The sequence below is a fragment of the Varroa destructor genome, unplaced genomic scaffold (assembly GCF_002443255.2).
Source record: "Varroa destructor unplaced genomic scaffold, Vdes_3.0 BEIS01000003.1, whole genome shotgun sequence".
Classification (NCBI taxonomy): Eukaryota; Metazoa; Arthropoda; class Arachnida; order Mesostigmata; family Varroidae; genus Varroa; species Varroa destructor.
This window is the reverse complement of record NW_019211456.1, coordinates 11,727,201-11,745,445: the sequence shown is the minus strand read 5'-3', so window position 1 is coordinate 11,745,445 and position 18,245 is coordinate 11,727,201. Positions and strand designations below refer to the sequence as shown.

The window sequence follows — 18,245 nt, the reverse complement described above, 5'->3', positions numbered from 1 at the left end:
TCACCTATTGATAATGAAATTATTGATTTTTTAGTAGGCAATTATATTCATGAATACGAACTTTGAAAGGCTGCCGAACAAGTAAGGGCTATTGGAACGCGCGAAAACTCGTTGGCTCCGATTATCGGTCCACGGAAAATTTAGAAGTAAGACTCTCCTAGCACCGCAAACGTTAACAGAAAAGACAACATTAGACTCATTGATTTAAAAGAAGATACTACCTTTACGGTTGCTTTCGGCGTCATTGGATGGCAATGGTTGTGTACCACGACACGATGAAGTGTACCGGTCTCTTCGAGAGTAAACGAGTTTGCTTCATTGTTTGTGCGTACTAATAATAGTAGAAGATTATTCCTAAAAAAATCAGGTCCGCATCCATAAGTGTTGTCTTTTACTTAAACCTTTTTATTAAGCAACTCAGCTCAGTAAAGGCCAGTTACGGTTCAAAAGGTACTCATGCCACTTTCGTAAAATGCGGAAATGGCCCAAATTCAACGAGCTTCTTATTTCGTTGGTTATTCCAAAATTTTAGCCAACGAATATGGAAAGCACTGAACCTTCCATTCTAAAATAATAAATGATATTAAAGGTGTTAAATTGTTTTTATCTTTTACTTAATTTTTTTAAAATTTTATTTAGTTTTAAATTTCATTTTGGCATGTAACAAATTTAGCTTAAATAATAAAATTAGTAACAGAAACATCCTGATGACGATGACCGGCCGGAGCGTTGCTTGTGAACTGTTGAAGTAATGGAGAGAGAGGTACCTCGGCAGATCGGTTTCTCGTAAACGGTCATCTGGTAATTATCTCACACTAGACTCTGTTTACATATACAGAACTAAGAGAATAGGCAGATATTCTAATGAGAGAGAATTACATGTACGCATGATACATACGTACACCGACGGATCGGCTCTGTTTCTGCCGATTTACTTGCTGGAGTTCGTTCGTCGTCATCTGAGTCTCATCGTGTAGATGACGTTTCTGTTAACGTTTTTCCTTAATCCTCCAGTTAAATGGTTTACCCCAAAATCAAAATCAATGATCAAAACCTATATCACAAACAACGGTGCGAGCGTATGCATATGTGAACCTTTAGCTTAATACGATTTCAGATACGAATGCAGTGATGTGAAGCTGGGCCTTGATAATCATTCAACAAGTTTTATCGAAACATAAGTTCCTTTCTATTTCAGTATAGCTTCCTTACACATGATCTCCATTCAAGTCACGTATAAGCTAGACTTGCAGAGTTATCCTTCATAATAATTCTGTATAAAAAACATCTCCTTATAGTATGCTCAAAAAAGGTAATGAGTCTTTCGTAATGTTTTAAAAGCCGCCTATGCTAGAACAGTAAATTATCGTATGTATAGTAGAAATGACCGAAACAGTTAATGATGCTTTTTGGAGCAACTGAATATATAAAACACGTTCTGGGTTACAAAAACCATTCCTTAACCAAACCGCCCTATTGTATTGTAAATAGCAGAGCAGTAGATTGATAACCAGTCATTCGGTGCTGATGCCTTTTGCCAGAAGAAAATGCCCAACAGATCCTTATGCTCTTCATTTGGATGTCTTGGACATGAAAGAGCGGTAGTGGTAGTTTTGTTTAAGCTGGTACCACTCGCTATGCTGCCCATTAGTTATCTACGACACATTATAGTACTTTGTAACCGAGGCTTCTACAAGTAATTGGAAGATATTTAATAGCTAATTAACAAAAATAAGGTTAAGCCGCTTCTATAACATATACCACGTAGTGGCATGTGTAAAATGACTTGTTCAACTGGCCATCGGGAAAATGGCAGTTGTGTGGGAATCACACTGTCAAAACGTTCTCAATCTTCACTCTGTTTTCCTCTATAGTCCATTCGATGTCACGTCCATGACCATATACCTGGGTTTGTGTCCAGAACGACGATGCTTGAATATATAATGCCTCTGCAATACTTCGTTAATGGCAAACTATAATATATGCGGTAAAATTTCGAATCTTTGTCGAGATCTAGAAATTTTAGGGTTGTTAGCATGAATTGTTCTGAAACGATTGAGTCTATAATTGGCCGATACCAAATACTTATTTTAAGTAAGTTCCTTTTTTAAACTTGACTTCGCCATATAGTCGTATTCTATCAATGTTAATACCATTATACTGACTACTCGGAACATCTCTAAGCTATTCATCTGGAACCAAGCCCACAATAAGAATCGTGAGTTTTCAGATAAAAAAAAATAACCCTTCTTGCAGTAGAACGCGGTATCATGAACTTCAAATGACTAACACTTTAATCAATTAAAGGCATATCTAGGCACTGACCTGTAGGTTAATTTTGATCGTTAGTTTGCTTCTTAAGCTCTTCGAAATCTTTCAACAATAACTTCCTGTGTTGGTTAACGATTAACAATTGCCCTTTTGCTGTATATTTGTACCAAAATAATATTACCAGTTTGTTTTGGCAGAGATTCTCATTTTTGATGAGAAGTTTCCGAAACGACGCGGCAAAGAAGACACATAAGATTTGAAAGGAATGCAAAGAAGACATGAAATTGATGTACTTACCGAAAGTTCTATGTTTATTCTCGTTGATGCGGCACCTTCATCCTTTTAATACTAGAATCCGCTTCCGACGTTGAATCGGCTAATGTAAATTAGAAAATCAGTCAAAGACTAGTTCATATTCGAAGAAAGGGACAAATCTATCTCAATAAATCTGAATGAAAACTAAGGGACAAGAAGCCGAAAAAGCTCAATATTAAGCTAAAGGTTATTTGAAAACCTGCGCAGGTTTGTTAGCCCGCGACGAATTAAGCTCAATAAAGATCATTACGATAATCTGCTCATATTGGACAGACGCTAATAGATCGGCGACTTTCTTCCGATTTGCTATACGAAAACTAAGCTCTAGGCTGTCCTTTATGTTCTCCTTTCCAGATTCAGACAACTGTATATAGGATTCTTACTTAAATTACGCGCGAATGTGACTTTCGTTCGGTACCTTCCCTTGGGCCTCTATTCAGATCTGATACTCGCTGTCTGTCCTCTAACATAAGAAACGTAACACAAAATCTTGCTTTCACACGAAGTATGCCTTTTTTAGTCTTCAATTCCATACTGCATGCCCATACAGGCAGTCCATGTGATAAATTTAAAATGAAAAAATAGAGTATATAATGACCGTTAAAAAAAAATCATTAGTTTTTTTAAGCCGTTCGATGACACAGTCACTATTGTAACCGATGGCTCGTCATGCTGTATGTGTCCGCGCGTATAGGTTCAGTACACTCACCTTTATCGTCCACATCACAACAGGCAATTTGGGTTTGGCCATTTTCTATTATGATGTTCGCAACCATGTTAATGTCCTTGCATGACAAACGTATTTATTTATCTTTTATCTATTGTACGCATTAGAGCATAGCCGATGCTAGAATTGCGACTGGCTCACATACATTATTGGGCTGCGGTCGTGTGTGTGTCGTTTCTATTGAAAACGAAACTTGGCAAACAGCGGAAAGAACAACAACTGTTCACAAAAAAACACTGCGGGAAATTTACATGTCTATAGTATCTATGTCTGAGAAAAATAGATATATGTTTGCCTTTTGCTGACTTATCCTTACGTTCGTATTGTTTAAACGCCTCAAAATATAATAGCAGGAATAGTATCCTGTACGCAGAGCAAAAAATAACAAAAACACGTGCCAAAGACACGAAAGTTTGAGGAACGTTAAATTTGCTTTTGCTGCGACCGCTATGGGAAAGACAGCTCGTGCAACGTGGGTATTTGGTGACTGTGTATCTGCCTGTCAATTCAGCCACAGAAGCCTTCCAAATGTCCACTTGATCAAGCTGAGCTGCTGTACGCTGCCTTGAAAGCCTTCATTTCACTGCAGTAAAGAACCGCCATAGCCGACCAGTGTTCGGTACGACAGATATGAAGACACCACCGTGATCTCATTTTCGTTTCTTTCGGCCTAATCTGGCGCGTGCTGAAGTACAACTAAGCTTCTTCAAAAATGAAGTCGCGCCTCTCACCAACCCTTTTTGCTCTCGACGTTCAAGCAAGCGGTAACGATTACGCCTAATCTATTAGCACGTGCGTACATACACAATAAAAGAGATAAACATGTATATATATATATACAATTTATTACTTCATACTATAGTCAATATCTTTAATATACTTCCCCATTGCCTTCCATTTTCCATGTGACATTGTTGTGCGACGTGGAAATGTTTAATGGAAATGCTTAGATAAAAAGCTAGGTTTGCCTCTTTGTCGGGAGTCAAAGATTGTATCAAAATAAAATACACATTATATATTTTGTTGGCGTAGTTATTATTATTATCTCATTATGTAATGGTATACGTATGTCACAACCTGGAGAACAACATGATGTGTCAGACTGAAAGAAGTCGCTTCTTAGCAAGTGAATGGTAAATTACATTAAAAAAAAAAAAAAAAAAAAAACACTTGTGCAATATAACGATCAGCTATTGGCTAATCCGTAAAAATTTGCATAACTGGCGGTACGTCGCATAGCATTAAATCAAATGGTATAAATCAAAAACAATAACAAAACTGTATTTTTACAGCGATGCTGATACATTTTACCGGTGTAAGTTACGTTCCAGCTCAGGAATTATCTTAAACGAAAGAAGATGAAATAAGTTGCTCAGATACAAGTGGCCACAGCAAATTCAATGACAATCGCTTTATAATTAAAAGTGTAAGTGCTACACATTGCATAGTATTTACCAAAAACATCAAAAAAGGATGACAATAGTAACATTAATAATAAATAAATTAGTAGGTAGCTTTGATTTTTTCTCATGTACTAATAACAGTGTATACTTAAATATGATATTATATCACAGTATTTTATGAATACCATATAAGGATTACGGTTTTCAGTACTATTAATACTACTAGACCGTTTATAAACATTCTGAGTAGAAGCAAATCAACAATATATAAAATAAATAACAAGAAACTAGCGACTTTATCAAACGCATTAGGCTCACTGTGACTGTCAGGCCGTAAGCTTCTTCTGCAGAAGGGTGCGGATAGTAGTATAACATGGTCAGCAAGTGATGCTTACGGATTTTTAAGACAAAAACTGTCCAAGCCTCATTATGCATTTGCGATGATGCTCGCAAAGGCTTAAGTGCCGGCAGCGTAATGTAAAGTTTAAAGCAAATCCGAGTACTATACGGCTTCCAAACGATTTTACTTTTGTGGATGATGACCAATATATATATAAGTACAAACGAGTTCAAAGTATTTATCCGCGGTACTTTTTTTTTGTGATACATGTATACTTTAAACAACACGAGGGTTTTATATATATATAGATATATATATATATATATATATATATACAAAATCTAGGAATGTACTGCGTTTTTGAATACTGGTAAACTTTGACGGACAGCCTGTTGTAGTGACGCCAGAAGAAAGCCAGTTTTTTTCTAAGTAAAAACCACAAATGCGTCATTGTAAAAAAGAGTGCGTCGTTTTTGAAATTTGAATGAAGATCAACGGTTTTCCAATCTCCTCACGCTAGGTATGCATCAACGAGGACTGAGATTCCTTTTTTGTCCGAAATCGATAGTCTGCGTTAATTCTAATTTTCGTGCGGTCTCTAAAGAATCCGAGAAAGACTCCCATGATGCGAAGCGGAATATACTATCAATAGGGTTTGGGTTTGAAAGACCAAAGAATTCATCGAAAGAACCCAAGAAGCCATTTTTTATAAACCAGGTTTATTTTGTAGAGAAATTAACGAAATTTTCGGAGAGGAGAATGGTACTTATAAATTGAGTCGTTCACATGAATTCAACCAAATCATTTTTGAAAATTTTGTGCACCTTTTTGACTTTTTATTGTTCGGTCTGCTATCGGCCCCCCATAATTTGATCCCGCAAAATTTTTAAGTATGTGACGTATTTAAGCCATACTTCAAGAAATTTATACTTACGCACGTTTATTATTGGAAAGTTACTTGCGTTAAGTCAAAGAAGAAATATTTCAAAAATTCCTAGTAAGTGATTTAGTTTCTAAATTGAGGCTGTAGTCGCGGTCGATACGGCTTATATATTTAATAATACCGACCGAAAGTTTGCATTCGAAATAAAACCACAGAAGAATTCCGGATTTAGACACCGCGCTATATATGTATATATATATATATATATATATATATACATACACACACACACACACCATTGCATGGTGTACGGGTCGATAATACGTTACGCTATTGCAGACTAAAATAATGTGAAAGATTAAAGAAAGGCAACAACGATCGACGACAAGTAACGGTCGAGTCAAATCAGCCTCTAGGCTCAGGATTGAGCGAAGCTAAAGCAATTATCCATAGCTAAACAGCAGCCTCAGCTAGCGACGTTTACGTGTAACTAGGATCGCCATCAATTCGTTATTCTAGTGGCGATGACGATGGCAACGGCGGTCGCCTCCGCTCCTGATTTTACTAGATGGATTGCAATCTCAAACGGTTTGTACGCTTCTGCGAATGTGTTTGCTTGCGTGTGTGGCGCCGACTTGTAGCATGCTATGCTACGCTATGTAGGAGACCCTCGCCCCGGATCGACGCATAGCACCGTTACTAATGCGGAGACTCCAGTGGGTGGTTGAATCCAACGGCGCGTCGTAGCACAGAGTACAATTGACATATGGCGGTTGTCCGAGCACTGCAGCGTTGCCACGCATGCCTATGTGCATTGCGACTATGTCGCAATACGATGCTGCGGGCTATGACTACTCCATTTGCAGTCGATGCGATGCTACTGCCGCATCGGAGGCGGCTGCTCCCACAGATGCCTCTGCCGATATATCGCAGCTGTCAACAGACGGCTCCGATAGATAGACAGTGAGGTGGGGGTAGAAGTTGTCTGTATTGTAAATGTGCATCTTGTCCATGAAGCTTCGGCTTGCGTCATGAGCTAGCGAAGCGGTCGATCCTCCATAAATGTTTACATCGGTTCACTCTAGTAAACTTTAAATTAACTAAATTGTCAGTGGCAGCAGACGGCGGCAAAAACAACGTTGAAAACGAATGTAGTCATTTTCTCTCGTGTAGCAAATAACAGCTTAAGAATGAATGAACCGTATGAGCGCCTGTATAACTGTAGTAGGACGATAGGGTGTTGTGATGCAACTAATAGAACCTCGCCCACCAACGGAACAAAGCTACGCTGGTCGGTGGACGACAACTGTCTTACTCATCCTTGCAGAGCTCGTAGTATACGTGACAATTTGGCCGATGGCTGTCACTTCTATGAAGGCCCATGACAATCGGTCATTTATGGTTATGTTGGTGGTGTGTTTATAACAAGGTCGTTCTGGCTCGGCATACATCGAAGGTGAATGGACAATGATGGTTGACAATGGCTGGTGACCACCGAATTTTCAGTGCGGTACGCGACTAATCGTTGATAGTAAACCAGCTTACAAAGCTTTAAAACAATCGCCATCGCCAGACTGCATACATAGTTATATGAGACAAGAAAACAATATGCACTGAAGAAGATACACGATACGTTTACAGTCCCTCGGCCATCATCTTAGGACAAATGCAGTAGCGTTACCGCAATACAATTGATTACGAGCTGATTAAAATCACGTGCACGCGATCAGTGAATTACAAAAATTTTAGCATTATCGCACATACGTTCTACAACTGTAATAAGGCCGAGCCGTTTTACCCGAGCCCTTTTAAAGCGCAACGCTTTGCTCGTAAAAATCGTCATTACGTTTTTACAATCCATATTAAAAGAGACATCATACAACTTCTACTGTTCGATCATTAAAAAACAGTGAAATTTTTGTTAGGAAACTCTCGTTTCTCTGTCATCCGACAAGCATCACCTGTGCATAAGTGACTAGGTCAGCATTTTGTGCATTTTCTAGACGATCTACTTTTTTTAACAATTTCTTCCGACAAACTTCTAGCAAGGACGCTTCTGTACAAAGCCTGAAGCCTGGCATTCAGCCCTGCCCGGTCGGCAGCAGCCATGCTGTGTTCGATAAACAGATCCGTCGTCGAAATACTACTCTGGTAGCCAGCCACGAACTATGCTCTAATATAACGTGTCACGACTGCACTAACTGCCCTTCTACTAAACTTGGCAGAATATATAACGCGTAAACACTCACTGTCTGTTCTTCTTCGCGGCATGGCTGCTGTCGCTGCAGCGGCGACTTCATTTCAACACCACATCAGCAAGGTCGTTCGTTAGGTGCGTAATTTGCAACAGCAACAGCAATTTGCAATGGGTCAACAGTACACAACCTCGTATTTTTTTGTTCTTCAATTCGTACCCACGACGTAATTCGTTAACGATATGGACCAGGAAAAGCAACTACGGCACTGACGAGCTCTGGTCACTACTTATGCATAGAATACACGAGTAATAGATGAGTGATCCATAAAAAACTCGTTTGAACGTCATTACCGTTTGGAACTTGATAAATCCATTTGCAAGAATGAGTGTACAAAAGCTCGAGTCCCTGTTATTCCCGGCTAAAACCAAATTCGTTTAGGTATACCACACTTGGCATCCAGATTCGTGCAACATAAAACGTCGTGCATACGACGTGCACAGAAAAGCGTACTACAAAAATAAAGGGAGCAGTAAGAGGCATCGAGAAGCACGGATTCGATAGGCAATGTAGTTCAATGGCATTTTTGACAGTAATGGCTATATAAGAAGCAATGATCCTCGTCATTTATCCACAGCGTTGGAGGCTGGTAGCGGTAATAATTTATGCTAACCATTCGAGGGAACAAGAGCATCAGCTCAGCAGCAGCAGCAGCAGTGCATGCACATACAGACAGACAGACAGAAACAAACAGCGCAATTTCCAGCACTAAAAAAACAACCAGGTAGAAGTAGCAGCGGCAGCACTGTCTACATTTGTTCAACGAGAACAGTTTTGGCTCTTAACGTCATGGCACACATCTACATTATGAGCCGGTCAAAGCTGTACGGTTCTGAAGATAAACGATGTGCAAAAAAAATACTGTAATATGAAGTAGAGGTGAAGTTTCGTCTGTATAGCACGTACGATGGCCCCTAATTCGTAAAGTATAGTATGTACTCGATAGTGCGTAATCTATCGTTCACATGTCGTTGACCTGATGCGAGTTCATAAACTCAACTGAAACATCCAAAGTTACGAATATCTGAAAGGAAATCTAGAATTAGACTACCTGCATGTTTTAGAAGATTGAACTTACATAGAAGCTAGAATACCACTTTATTTTCAACATTTTATTGACATAGAGGTTGGCAGCGTTCAGAGGTGGCATGACATTCGAAAGAAGTCATTTCATCAAATATGTTAATGTTTATTCTCACGTACTTTGGTGTGCCTTTAAATAGATACGAAAAACACAGATAAGCGATGCAGAAGCAGAAATCGCAATTTGTGCTTTTGTCTGCCGTATATATAAGTTTATAGTAGTCATCATCATCATCATCACCGTCCTCAACATTGAACTTATAGACCTGTTGAGCATCTGCAAAGCCTTAATAATAGCCTGTGATATCGGTGAATAGACCGTCAACAGCGAAACAGCTACGATCGACTCTATTTTCATTCACAATAGCGTAAATTGCGGTCTAACATCAAGCACTGCGTGCAGAGTACCACTTAGTTGAAATCTAACCTTCACCCACAAACCGCTTCTGATACGTCGATCCAGCAATATGTTGGCCTTTGCCTTTTCAAGCGTTACCCCGAAATCCACAAGGTATCTAATTATGCAAGAAATGTAGAGTCTTTTTTTGTTATAGAAGACTGTACAAACGGGACGATGTTGTACCTTTCTATCTTAGATAAGCGAAGAGGAAACTATACATCGACTTCATAGATTAAGCCCCAAAAACAACTAACCTCATTCGATTCGTAAAGCGAAACTTTCTTCCAGAAAGTTATTTTCCTACGGTATTATCAAGCCTGCGGCCTGGTGAAAAGCTCGCACAACAATCGAAATAATGCTTTCTTGTTATAATGATGGCAAGGTATAATCGGTTTCCGCTATCTGGAAAATGATCAAGGACTCGCGTTGAGAGCTGTGTGAAGGTCGCGTACAATTGATGGAACATAAGATGGATTTATATCATATATGAAAAATAAGCCATGACTTGCCGTACGCGGCGTATAATATGCAATGTGTAATCGCAAGCATCCTTCGATGATGGAAAAGCTGTTTCCTATCTTTACACCCTGCGATATTTAACTCTTCTATGTTATACAGTAGTACATACATTATAATAACCTAAGTGCTACAAACTTGAAAAAAATGTATATATATATATATATACATAACGTTTCTATCATATTTAAAACTTATTCTGCAACTAGAGATTCAAAAGTCGCAGTGCACACAATCCCTGGATATTTAAACATCGTTAAAGGCCTAGGGGCGCCCAACTAGGAATGATACTCTAAAACTAGTATCGTATATCTAAAAACAAAAATCTCCTAGTTGATTAATTTTCTCATGACGTTAACTCGTTGTTTTCGCCACGTGATACGTCGGATATTGTGCAATTACTGAGCAAGCAAATTTCCACATAAACAATTATGTGTTCTTCATCCAGATTGCGTTTAGATTCCATGTAGATGGTTAGTACAATCTCAGTTAACCGATTTAATTTTTTTGCGGTGACATTATCTCCCCGAAGCCAAAAAAGCATGGCTAGTAGTGTACCATTCTCATGACACATACATACACACACGTACGTATATGCGCGGTTCTCTGCGCCCAAATGACCCATCACCATAAATCAAGCTACCCCGTCTTTTGTGAATTTCGTCTCATTTTTTTTCTTTTTGTGAAAATTGGCTATACTGGCAAAACAGAATGTGACTTGGTGGCAAGACGGCAGTCACTTGTTCGTCGCCAACGGTTATAGAAGGACGATTGACAAGACAAAGACGGAAAATAAAAATGACATGGCGTACTCTGTGCATCGACCGACCCGCCCTTATGATCACACATGTGTGCAACATAAACATGACCATCCACACTGCTGCTGGATCGTTGTGTGATATCAATCGTCAGTCGAACCTTTATAACTAACTTTTTCTAAACAACAACAACAGAATGAACAAATTATCCCACGCTCTGTTGCTGCCTTCTAAGAACGTAAAACTAGCGGTCACATAGAGACCTGTCGGTAATCCCAAACAACATACACGTGATTGACATATAGAAAGGTACATAAATGCGACAACAGCAGAACGCTAACCCAGAGAAAGTTAGCTGAAATTTATAATACGTGTCTATGGTTAGGAGCTATTAGTCATCCTTTAACATGATTAGAGCAGAATAACAATAATTATTATTATTTGTATACACAAAATATCAAACATAATATATAAAGATTTGATATAACAGATCGATAAAAACATGTCCACTTTTTAAATCAATTAAATAAATCCGGCTATCGAGACCATTTGGAAATTCGAAAAATCTCATTTGAGCATATGTTTTCTAGATGTCCCTAAAAGTTTATTCTTCCTATTAACCATATTTTAGCAATTATTGATCAATAAAATCGATTTCGGATCTCCCAAATCCGTTTCTTAATGTCTATCTTTTTCTAAGGAACTATTTGTTCGCTCATTCCTGCGTTGCTGTCATTTCCAGCACTAAATGCCTCAACGAGTCGCCTTATGAATAGATTCAAATAGAATTTTAGGCCTTTGAGTAGTTTTGGCCGCTTGTGAGTTAACATGATGCATGCGTTTCGAATAATCCTTCGAATGTTTAAAATAAAACGACTACGCAATCTCCCGCTAAACCCACTTTCAATTTACTATCTATGTCCAATGGTTTTAGTTCTATCCAACTAATTTTCATCATAATACTCAAGTTGTATTAGTTAGCTAAGTGATTAACAAACAGAATTAGTAAGTAAAATGGCTCAACCTATCACATCATTTTGGACCAGGTTGTCAATAATGCTAGCAGTCCTCGGCTTATGGCCTTCATTCTGTCTTTCTTCATCCACCGAAATGTCGCTAGTTGATTAGCGCTTTCGCATAACGGTGCACTTACTTACGTCTAGAAAATTGCCTCATTAATGATCATTCCTCACATTGCGGTGAGTCCGTTGACGATCTTCGCCATCACAGACTTTGATGTTCCAGAAAAGCGGGCAAAAATCTCAAGCACCCACTCACTACCGAAACTTACCAAAGCTCTTTGCTTAGTAACCATCATGTGTATGCTTTAGCTGCCGTATCTCTATTCCTAGGATGTTTTACGGCCTAACGGAACGAGACTAATTACCTTCATTTTTGTGTAAAAACCTGATCTAAGAGGGCACGGCGACTGACACTCCATCAGTCAGTTGCGGAACGGACCAGCATGCACGTGCCATACAAACCATCAGCAATCTACAAGAACAACTCAAGGATCAGAAGCATACGGCTTCAGTCTCTGATTGTATTCTGTTACCAGCACAAATTAAACTCTTTATGCAAACAACCATCGGCAGATCGCAGCATTCAAGTGTTGTCCCTATTTACTTACATTGAGATTAAACATAGGCAGCGGTAGCGTGCACTTCTAGTGGGTTACTCCTAAAATCACTTTGTTTTTCGCGCACCCAAAATCACGTGCTAGCGCAGAAAGTATTGGTCCGCCACTCTATCGTTACCCGTACCCGAAAGGACGCCTGCGGCATATGGGCTTCGTGACATGATGATCACCTCTTGTTCAAGAGGACAACTCGAATCGCATGACAAAATCTGTGTAAATCGGATATTCATGAGACCTATGTCTGTTCAACGTACTTGCTCGTCGTACAGCTATTCAATGGGCAGAACTCACGGCTGTAGATCACTGCGCCAGTTGCCAATGTTCCACGAACGGTCGCATGCGTTCCTATTAATCATACGCATAAATCAACGGACTGGATTGCTTTCGCCAGCGACTATTAGTCGTTCTCATCCTACACGTAAGAAGAAAGAAATGTAAAGTTATCCTCCGAATGTCACTATCACCCCGTTGATTTGTACACGTTCGTATTTTTCTCAAACTGGTAAACAACTATCACTTTTGAGCTTTCCTTAGATGCAATAGGATTGTTGCTTCAAACAAATATTAGTGGAAATGCGTTCGCTTAAAAAAGTGTCGCCGTTTAATAGGGTGCTTTACATTTTATTCCCATATCAGTATCTAGCGAGCGTACAGGGCAGCGCGGCGAATGCGTACGAACGTATGAGCTTGCGGCTATATGTTTGCTGTGAATAATCGTATTCAGACGTTTTTACGTAACTCAAGACACACGCGACTAAATTTCCATTAAGTGTATAAGTAGCGGATACGAAGCGTGTCGCTCCGTTCAGCGTGATCATCATGACGTTAGAGTGCCGGCACGGATTATCATACCGGAACTGGTCACCGTTCCAAAACAACACCCGACCGGAATTGCTTTATATGTACGGCTGTGCTACTCCATAGAAGAACGAATGAAAGTAGCCGTAATACTAGTAGCTCATAATATCTCATCATTACACGTATTATAATAATAAAAAGTACGTGATGTTATCATAATAGCTAATAATAAGGGTCACAGGCAACATGCATATACTTGCCAGATATAATTACGTAGCTTAATCCTATGTAATCACGAATACGGATACAATTAATTATTTCCCAAGTTTTGCTATAATGTCACGGTATTTAGGCATTACGATATTTTGCAAACTAGGTGTCGAATTGGATTATGAAAACCCAATGGTTGACTAGAACACCATACCAGCATACGTCTACGACACAGCATTCCTCGCCATCTTGTCAAGGATTAGCTAATATTAACGGTTAAATGGGATAGACACTTCAACTTAATTTCATAAAAACAGTATTTATAGAAGTCCTCAATATTTTGAGTAGTATTCATTGGATACAATCGGATACCTCACGCTTCATAATTTCTCTTAGAGCAGTAGTAACAGTGGAAGCGGCAGCGACTTGAAAAATTCCTCCTCTCTTCTTCCAGTCTTTTCCGGTAGAATAGTCCCCGTTTATCATCTTTTCCAACAAGCGTATTGATTATTAATTAGAAAAATCAGAGAAACATATCAGAACAGGCCACTCACCAACCAAACAAAGACGTTAATATGAATCAGTTTACGATAAACCCACAATTACTTCAGTTCAGATATTATGACTGCTGCACAGCAATGATAGTTCTAATGACAGCAGACTATTACCGACAAATGTGAAACTGATTATGAGCTCGTTGCTAACTCGTTCAGCTGGGGCTCACGATGTCGCATTTCCCTCGAAGGTAACTTCTAGTAAGCAGTCGCGTGCGACTCCTCCAGTAAATATCGCGCTAGTCCTCCTTCTCCGTTGTTGACACATTGAGGTCGTACAAACAGACATGTAGTATAACATAATATATACAATGGGGACAAATACACACATAAACGGGTGTACGGGTTTGGTGAGAGAGTGCTAATGATGATATGCATACTGTTGTATGTTTACGCCCTGTTCTCTTCTTCCTCCTAAAGCCCCCTTATATAGGGAAACGCTTGTTTAGCAGCCTGACTAGCCCCTCGGCAACAGCAACGAAACGCTTAAGGTATTTTAGAGATCTTCCTGGTAAACCTAATAGGCAACCGCGGCTGATTCTATTTTTTTTAGCTCATCAATGGTCTAGAAGGCCCATTGATGAGCTAAAAAATAAGAGAATTATCGTGTTCCGCTAACCATCAGCGAAGGAACAGTCGCAATCAGCTACAGTTCGGCAGATGATGCTGTGCTTCGATTTGCGTGCAAGCATTCTCTCTTTCTATTTTTCTTCTTTCTCGTATGCGTTTCATATTGTGGTTACGTATAAACGAAAGTTAGTTTCCGTAATAGGGTAGCGAGTACCTTATTTGTCTGCTAAACTTAGAAACACGTTGGGATCAAAGTTTGAACCCTGGCATAAACACGCTCTATTTCGTGCTGGCAGCCAGCTCTCTAAAGTGACGCCGAACAGCTAAACTACTGGAACCATAGCATGAAAAGTTTTTTCGTACACGAAGGGCTACCAGGAATTCCTGTCAGCCAGTTAGCCATAAACCGTAGAAAATAATGGTAACAGCGAAGCACAGCGACCAGGGATCGCGTAGATCCAGTTGAATAGTGGCAGCTGTTGACAGACGTGCTTGATAATGACAACTCTGATTGTAACCAACACTTTCATTACCAATTGACGAATAAAGAAAAATCGCAACAGACTAGATTTAAACGCTTATTTTTGCAGCCTTAGCCAATTTAAAAATATGGTAGCTCTGTATGACTACTGCACGTGTACTTGACAATCGAACTGATCGGAATCGTTTAACCTATAAACATGCGAAAGATATTTCTTACATTAAGTAGTTCCGATTATATATAGAAAAGAAAATCGATTAAATAAAAACCGCTATTGACAGTAGTTGTAACTATCATTGTCAGATTTCTTCCCTTGGCAGTTCGTCATTTGATCGGTATTTAGTTGTATTATTTCGTGCCATGTCATTAAACTACATTAAGTAAGACTCATAGCTTTGTTGACAATGGTAACTTAATGCGGGAAAACTAATGACTCGTGACATCGGATAGCGCTTTCCAGGTTAGGATTGATTAAAGGGAATATACAACCAACATTCATCGAATAGTCCAGCATCGCTATACTTATTATCCGGTAAAATTTCATTTCGAACAACGTTATACCTATGGTATTAGCCACGAAAGCAGCATTGTGACGTCTTTTATCTTTTAGCCAAACACAGGCTTGCTTAGGGATCGAAACAACGCTCTCGTAAGTGCACGACGATTATCGAAGCAGGTAGGAAGCTGTTGAGCTGAAGTTAATATTAGGACATATATATAACAGCATCGTCGCGTAGCTGTGACAGATGGCAATGTGACTAAGCGCACACACACTCAGACAAGCGCCGACCACCGATCAGGAGGTCACAGCCAGCTAAGAGCAGCAATTGTAGATCGGTCGAGGCCAGTAAAGATGACTCAAGATGATTTACGTGACCCTGTGAAAACAAACGGCGAGGACATTCACATATAAGCATCAGCGGCCGAAAGTGCAAAAATCCTTTGTTCTCTCTTTGTCTCCCTCTGTTCGTAGATACGAAAGAAGGAAGAATGTTTTAGGAAAGAAAGAACAAGGAGCAACATGATCGCACTGCACAAAGTGGATTCATCTGAACAGGAATCAGGAACTGCTCACGGATAGAACGACTCCACCTAAAGTGGCTTACTCGGTTAAGTTATGAATTTGTAAGGGTTAAAACGGTGATTCGAGATAGCAACTACAGGGCTCATCGGGGATGTTTGATATGGCATGGTCATACTCTAGGGATAACACTCGCAACCTGCTAGCTAAACGGATTTGTTGGATAGTTTTGACCATGGCTATGGTTTGCGTTTGTTTCTCCACAAGCAAAAGTCCCTGCTATCTGCTCTCCGTGTTTACTACGTGACGCGCCATGGCAAGGCCAATGCACATATAGTCCAGAACACCATCTCGTTTTAGCTAGAGAAGGTTTTGCGGTACTCAACGGGAGTTTATAGCAAAGCCGCGCAGACCCGTAATCAACCTATCATTATTATAAATTACAATGTGAAGGTGTTATTAAAATCGGTGTTGATTCGAAAAAAGTACGTCCAATTAGTTGTAAAAATCGACATTGACTGTGGGCCGTCAGCTTGGTACTCGAGCTTAGCGGACTCCGCGGTTTGCCGACAGCATCCATTGATACATCGTAACCTGCAGCTTGATACGCCACACGGAATCAATCCATGATTCTGCACGTAAACCAAAGAAAGAGTTGTTACAGCAATTGTTTAATAATTAGCTTTATAGATTAGAAAAAGCACTTGCTGCTACCCTAAAGGAAATATTGCCCGCTTCAAGTTTTAGGGTGGCAACTAAAATAGCTTCCAGGAACCAACAATAATCTTTTTCTCAATTTGCCTACAGCAGAGATTACGTGTTATATCTTCTAGTTATTTCTACCTGCCTTTGTCCGTTCCGGCAGAAACCGTTTCTGCAGAGGGGTTACAGATGTGGTTGCAGCCGGTGTTCTGCGATGAAACAACCTCTGGAGGAGGAGTGTGAGATGACGTTTTCAATAGCTGCTCTCACTGATTTCACTTTGCACTCGCAATTGCTGCTGAACGTGTCTACGACGGTATGCTCTTCTGTTGTGGCCAGCGTCAGTTCCAAAGAAGGATCGTCTAAGGAGTCATCGTGATAGTAATAATTGCAACAGTTACACATATACTGCAGCATACTCAATGGAAAATTCGGCAACTACTCCAGAGCCGCATGCAAGGCCAAGTGAGGTGGGTTAAGATTTGTCCGCGTCAGTATTAACATCTGTGAAAGGGATGCGCCCCAACGACTGACGGCCAGTCACGTATGCAACCAAACCAAACTAGATCAGCTGGTCCTATTCTTATCTTTAGCAAGACGGCCTCAACGTTTCCCTTACATACAGGTTGATTAAAGCGCTAAGGAAGAAGCGGCGCGTTGTGTCGGGAGCACTACACAAAAACCAAGTAATAATATAATTCAAAGCAGCAACGACGACTATCATAAGGCAGCATTCCGTTGTAATGGCACAATAATAACAAATTTTCTCATATCTGACAGTCTCTATGTTTCGAGTTTCACATCTGGTATCGCCCTTAAGCACTCCATAAGACGACTGCCTCACAACGTCAATTGACGTACGTCTATGCCCGGGTTCGAAACTAGACCAGAACGTGCCACTAATATCAGCAGGCAAATACGTTATTTTATCTGACAGTCCGGAGTATTCCGGACTTTCAGATCGGAACTTTCTAAAAACTGTACATATCCGATGGTGCTGAGTGTCATTATTACCTCTGATTATTGCAGCAAGAAGAGTCGGTAGCATGTATGCGTATCGCTGTAATTTCTGATCATCGTCATATGTATGTATGACGCGTAAGTCCCTAAAAAATAGCGTCTATCTGAAGGCATATAATAACAATGATTTTAGCGAACGGAGGATGCACATGTTCTTGAAATTCCGTGAAATTTGCGTTGCTGATAATTTGGTGAGAACTTACGAAGTAAGCAAACTTGCACTACTCGCGTGCTATCGAAGATGCATTTTTGTGTTACAAGGAACGCACATAAAAGTTAATGTCTTCATGCCCAAAAAA

The 18,245-nt window shown here is 39.8% G+C and overlaps 1 protein-coding gene and 2 long non-coding RNA genes across 7 annotated transcripts in view; 1 reads left to right on the top strand and 2 right to left on the bottom strand.

Annotated features, from left to right (window-relative positions):
• LOC111247257 (uncharacterized) overlaps positions 1-17,035 on the bottom strand; it is a 29,399-nt gene extending 12,364 nt beyond the window's left edge. Inside the window, exon 1 of the long non-coding RNA XR_002672046.2 lies at positions 222-17,035. This is a non-coding gene — a long non-coding RNA (uncharacterized LOC111247257). The remainder of the gene's footprint in view (positions 1-221) is intronic.
• The window catches only part of LOC147756525 (uncharacterized), a 60,288-nt gene that overhangs the window by 34,481 nt on the left and 7,562 nt on the right, over positions 1-18,245 (top strand). The window lies entirely within an intron of this gene.
• LOC111247254 (uncharacterized) overlaps positions 1-18,245 on the bottom strand; it is a 218,675-nt gene that overhangs the window by 193,221 nt on the left and 7,209 nt on the right. The gene's annotated exons all lie outside the window — the stretch shown is intronic.